General features: G+C 41.5%; 1 pseudogene across 1 annotated transcript; it reads left to right on the top strand.

Moving 5' to 3' along the window:
* Positions 1-1,039: 1,039 nt before the first annotated feature.
* On the top strand, positions 1,040-4,936 carry LOC307188574 (jupiter microtubule associated homolog 2-like; annotated as a pseudogene). Its single transcript has 2 exons — positions 1,040-1,125; positions 4,355-4,936. The product of its transcript is annotated as a jupiter microtubule associated homolog 2-like (transcript).
* Positions 4,937-6,621: the final 1,685 nt, after the last annotated feature.

Below are 6,621 nucleotides of genomic sequence, written 5' to 3'. Positions count from 1 at the left end.
AGCTCTTCTGTAGCTTAAATAATGATCATTGTCTTAACAAGTATGAAACAAGTATAATCATGGAGAATGCAAACCAAGCAGGGACCTTAGGTTGTCAAGACATTCCTTTTCACACATAGCCAGTGTAACCTTGTTTGGTTGATTTTTAAAATTGATTTATACAATGGAAAAGCCACAAAACTGGTATTTTCTAATATTCGTATGTTGTTCACAATACATTGCTAAAGGAGATCCTGAAAACAAAGTTAAGTGGGAAGGCACTGGATGTGGCCAACTCTTGATACATTAAGTTACTTCCAAATAGAAAACAATTCAGAATATCTCAAAACACAGTAGCTCCAAATAGTCTACAGAGCTATGCCAATTCCAACAAAAAAGAATGAATGTTCACCTGCAAATGTACACATTCATTCTGTACTAAAATATTTTTGGCTAGACATTAGACACACTCCTGAAGGGTGTATCAGCTGTCAGATCATATAGGCCTTATAAAAAGGCTACATCATTGGACTTTATATGTTCTTTTAGTTATCTATTGCTGCATAGCCAGTTATCTCAAAACTTAGTGCTTAAAACAGAAAACATTTAGAGTTGAGTCTCATTATTTACAGCAGTTATATTTTATAAAGTCACTGCAAACACAGAAGTAGTAAATACTGAACCATTGCTCCACAGGCTTAGGCTCCTGCAAGCCTCTGGCCACAAACTTTTTATCAACCAATCGATACATAAATTTGTTTTATGTGTATTACTCATTAAAAACAACTTGTTTAATATATACTGTTGATTCATTAATATTGAACTCGTGGCCAACAGCTCTATAATTCATGCCTGAGAGAAGTTTGTCTAACACATATATTTTCTCCAAAAGGCACATCATAGCCTTCTTGTACTTAGGAACACTAGACGCACTTCAGCACTTTGCTTGGGGCCATTGTAAACAACGAAATCACCATCAAAAAACACCAAAATGCGAAAAATGCAGCACCAAATAGACAATGAAAAGGACACTTGTTTAGAGTAGGAGACCTTATAGAAGATGGCAGAGATCGCCTTGTTTGATCTTAACTGGGAAGAGGCGCAATCATTGGGCTACTCAGATTTTTCACTGCTCTGCAAATGGCGGTGAATGACTGTAAAAATGCCATGATGTTGATTTTGTGGTTATGAACATATTTTAGCAAGTAGGCGAATTTGCAAATAGAGAATCTGAAGACAGATTGTATTTTTGCAGTCTCTGAGGGACAGGAATCTGAGAATGGCTTAGCTAGCTCTTACTCATTCCTCAGAATTGAATTTATATGACACTTCCTCCTAGAAGCCTGTCCTAGATAAGACTGAGTTAAGTCTTCTCTCTCTGTCTCTTGTGCCCACTTTTATCGTATCACTTGTTAGACTAAGCCATCAAGTCATGGTAACATGTCTTTCTCAATACTCAAATGTAAGCTCCTTCAGGGCAAGAACTGTGTCTTACTCCTCATTATATTTCCAGCACCTTCCACAAGAGTTGGCTTAATAGGGCTCTCAATAATTCTTGAATAGCTCAATAAATTAAAATCTACTTTTAAGTAATGGGGTAGGTAATGTCAACGTGGAAATACTGAAGTACCTCCCAGTGTATTGTGTATTTAATTTTTAGTTATCAATGAAATGAACACATTTGCTTCTTTAAATATTAGCTCTGAGGACTACCTTGCATCAAGGAATTTACAAATATTGTACAAGTATTAACGATTGAGATAGCTGGAAAAAAAAAGCTGGTAAAATAACAAATGAATCATTATTAACTTTAAATCAGTCAAATCTTGGACTGCTGAAAAATTTGTCCAGGTTATTGTCAAGGACTGGGAGAGCTTTCCCTCCTTGCAAGCTAAAATGTTGGCCTGTCGTAGTTTCATGAAAGGAGAACACAACGACAGCAGGAATAAAAAGGAAAAAATCATTAGAGATACTGTAACCATTAAAATGACTATAAGTGAATATTTTGAACAACTTTATGCCAATAAATTTGACAACTTAGGTAAATGGACAATTTCATCAGACACATACACACACAAAAATAGACAGCACAAAATACCGATAACTGTAAAGGAAATTAATATCATTTTTTTTTCCCACAAAGAACCGTGGCCTCAGATAGCTTCACTGTTGAATTCTACCAAGTATTTAAGGAAGAAATAATACCTATTACACACAAACTTTCAGAAATTAGTGGAAGAGAGAAGACTTCCCAATACATTTTATAAAACCAGAATAACTTTGTGGTGAAATATTACAAGAAAAAAATCAGACCAATATCTCTCACAAACACAGATGCAAAAATTCATAACAAAATATTAATGAATTCAATCAATCCATGTATAAAAAGGATAATATGTTATGGCAAAGGTAATTTATCCCAGAAATTTAGTCTAGTGTTTCATTCAAAAATCAATGTAACTCAATACATTAACAGAATAAAAGAGAAAGCCATATGACTTTCTTAGGAGGACAAAAAAAAAAAAAAAAAAGGCAAAATTCAACACCCATTCATGATTTTAAAAAAACAACACATCAAACTAAGAATAGAAAGAAACTTCCCCTTAATCCAAGAAGGGGAATTTAAGAAAAGTCTAATGCTGACATTGCACTTAATAAAATATTGAGCCCTTTTCTCCTGAGAGAGGAAAAAAGGTCAAGATATTCACTTTTACCACTTCTGTTTAGCACTGTATTGAATGTCCAAGCCAGTGCAATAAAGTAAAAATATTTAAAAATAAATAAAAAACCTAAAATCTAGGAATAAGTAAAACTGTCCTTATGTGAAAATGCCATGATTATGTATAAAACTCTATGTAGTCTACAAAACAATGGCTAAAATTAATAAGTGAAGTGATCAGGATCACAGGATTCAAAATAAATATATAAAAATGATTTGTATTTTTATCTACTAGCAATGAACAATACCATTAAAAGTAACATTTCAGGGCTTCCCTGGTGGTGCAGTGGTTGAGAGTTCGCCTGCCGATGCAGGGGACGCGGGTTCGTGCCCCGGTCCGGGAAGATCCCGCGTGCCGCGGGGCAGCTGGGTCCATGAGCCATGGCCGCAGAACCTGTGCGTCCGGAGCCTGTGCTCCGCAGGGGGGGAGGCCACAGCAGTGTGAGGCCCGTGTACCGCAAAAAAAAAAAGTAACATTTCAAAGTACTTTACAGGCTCCGGACGCGCAGGCTCAGCGGCCATGGCTCACGGGCCCAGCCGCTCCGCGGCATGTGGGATCTTCCCGGACCGGGTCACGAACCCGCGTCCCCTGCATCGGCAGGCGGACTCTCAACCACCGCGCCACCAGGGAAGCCCCAAAATACTTTATTAAATCCAATGAAATATATGCACAACCTGTATATTGAAAAATAGAATACATTGCCCAAAGGAATTAATGAAGACCCAAAGGGATAGATTTACCATTTTATGTATTGGAAGGTTCAATATTTTTAAGATGTTCCTTCTCTAATTTTCCCCATGGATTCAACACAATCCCGAACAAAATCCTAAAAGGAATTCTAGTAGAAATTGGTGAGAAAATTCTAAAATTCTTATGGAAACGCAAAGAACCTAGAAAATATCTTGAAAAAAAATAGTTGAAGAAATTACATGAACTGATTTCAAAATTTACATAACTAAGTGTGATTTTGGTGTAAGATAGAGAGATTCATGAACGGAATAGAGTCCAGAAACAGACTCACATATCTAGCCATTTGATAAATAAATTGGGAAAGAAGAGGGTTTTTTTTTGACAAATGTTGATTAAACAACTAAATATCTATATGAAAGTAGACCCCAATTTCAAACCATACACAAAGATTAATTTGAGATAAGTCATAGGTCTAAATTGAAAATTCAGAACAGTAAAACTTCTAAAAGGATCCAAACTGTAATATCCTAATAACCTTAGAGTAAGCAAAGATTTCTTGGTAAGGACAAAAACAAAAAAACAAAACCACTCAACTTTTAGCAGAAGTGAAATGGATTAATTGGAAATTTTCTGCTCATGAAAAGATTTCCCTTAAAAATGAAGAGATAAACCAAATGCAAGGAGAAATATTCATGACATTTATATGACAAAAACACATATTCAGATTATACAAAAACTCCTACAATAAACAATAAAATTATGAATAGTCTAATTTTTTTAATGGATATATTATTACAACAGGCAATTTCCAAAAGAAGATATTCAAGTGATATTCAAAAATTCAATATTCAAGATATTCAAAAGATAAGCACAAGCATATTCAAGATATTCAAAAGATAAGCACATGAAAAGGCACTCAAAATCATTTGCGATCAGGGACATAAAAAGTAAAATGAAAACCACAGGGGCTGGAGGCTCCGCGTGGCGGGCGACACGTTCCGGGCGCGGGAGAGCGAGGGAGGCCGGGCCGCCGCCAGGGCCATGGAGCCCCCGGGAGGAGAGCCGAGCGATCGCCCAGAAGCAGCCGCACCTCCACGCAGGCCTTAACAGGATGGCATCTAATATTTTGGGACCCACTGAAGAACCTCAGAACATACCCAAAAGGACCAAGCCCCCTGGGGGGAAAGGAAGTGGTATATTTGACGAATCCACGCCTGTGCAGACTCGACAGCGTCTGAACCCCCCTGGTGGGAAGGCCAGTGACATTTTGGACTCCCCAGTCGCTGCTGCTTCACCCATGGCACACCCAACAAACCCAAGGACCACGTGTTCCTGTGTGAGGGAGAGGACACACCGGACCTTAGAGCCGCAGCCAGCGCCTCCCCCAGACAAGAGCTGGGGCGCCCGGTGGCCCGCGAGGAGCAGCCCGTGCCCAGCAGCCGGCGCCCGCCATCGGCAGTCATGAGCCCAGGCTGAGCGCGAGGCCTCGCTCCCACAACAAAGTCCTGAACCTGCCTGGAGGCAAGTCCAGCGTCTCCTTCTACTGAGACGCTGCTGCGTCCCCCAGAGCCAGACAGAAAACTCGAGAGATAGGATTTCAAAGTTGTAGTTTCTTTAGCCCGAAGGAGCAGGGTGGGGAGACAGTCTGTTGGGTGGTCACCTGCAGCTGCCGCTCCGGCTTCACTGCCATCACGAGAAGCCGGAGACCTCGCCTGCCGGAAACCAAGGGAGGAAACGTGATGCCTGGTGTGGGAGGAGCTCTCGGGTGGGTGGGCGGGGAGGCGGTGCCAGGCCAGGTGCGCCTGAGGAGTGGGCTCTTCGCGTCCTTGGTGTGTTGGCTAGCTGGGTATCTAGGAATCACTAACACAGTAGCAGAGTTTAAAGCCTTGGAGAGAAAACCAAAAACCACATGTCCGTTGCTGTGGGATAGAAGAGCAAGACACACTGAAACCCTGGCGGGGTGGGGAGGCGGGTATCTGGATAGAACCCTGAGGTCCTGACGCCGTTTACCCTTCATGGACACGGTCTCCGTTCCTGCGACTTCGGCCGCAGTGTTTTTCACTTCAGTTCTAAAGATTTTCTTGAAACATCTTCATTGCTTTTCCTCAGCAACTGTCAACAAAAAACCAAAATGTTGTTCTCAGTCGTACGCTTTATGGAAAGATTTTGCACCCTGATCTTCCGAGGTGCCCCGCTTCTGCCCTCTCAATCCTTGGCCAGATCTTATGTAGAAATCTCTTCCTTTCATCCAGGAGAGACTGGTTTGGGGCTCTTTACAGGCAGTTTTGCTTGTGAATTGTTCCTTTTTTCCGAATCAGCCTTAAGTCCAGGCCTTTGCTCCACACTAGTGATGTAGACAGTTCCCTTCACCAGCGACACTTCCTTTCTGCAAGACCACTAACTTCTACAGGACTTTAAAAACTACCCAGATATATCCAGGTAATGGGATTGTTTAACTCCTTCATGTGTCTTCCTTTATATTCCTGCTGACAGTGGGAAGAAGAGATGCTTGAGAACCTTGGGTTCTTAGGTTTGGATTCTGTCATAATAGCTCAAGAGCTGTTCTCAAGTACCAGCTTTACATCAGTAACTGTTGGCTCTGGTCTGTTTCTGACACCTTTCTAGAAAAAAATCTGTTGCTCAGGTACACCAAAGAGGAAGGAAAGTTTTCTTAGGCCACCCTTTATAAAGCTTTGCAGAACCTCTGGACCATATTCACAGTTTCCAGACGAGCCTTAGAGACCTTAGGCTAAGACATTAAATAGTTTGGCAGTAAAGTCTCAACCGGCCCATTCCATGGTATTTGCCAGCAAAGATAATGGGCTGGCAAGAATCGTGCTGCTGTAATCTATCAGGCGAAAGTTTCTCCCATCGAGCCTCTGGAGGGCTATGGTCTCGGTTCCTGTACTGCAGTCACGTGGGACCAGCAGTTTGGGTTGGAGCTACTGGTACGAGTGCCTACAAAGCTAATGCAGGTGCTAAAAATGTCTTCATCGTTGTTAAAGTGCAGTCGCACTCCTAGTGGTCTGGACGCTCACGTGCCTGCAGGAGCTCCCTGCCAAACTGCACGTCCTCCGCCGGCGCTGGGGGGTTCGCACGGTGCTTTGCCAAGTAAAGACACTTTGCCTTTCTGTCCCCCTGCTGACTTTGGAGCCGAGAAACACTGATTCCATGTGACTCTATCAAGTGCTTCCTATCTCCTTCATCCTTCAAATGGTCATTTATAGGAAAG

Source organism: Stenella coeruleoalba (assembly GCF_951394435.1).
Source record: "Stenella coeruleoalba genome assembly, chromosome: 1".
NCBI classification, from domain to species: Eukaryota; Metazoa; Chordata; class Mammalia; order Artiodactyla; family Delphinidae; genus Stenella; species Stenella coeruleoalba.
This window is presented reverse-complemented; position numbering and strand designations above follow the sequence as displayed.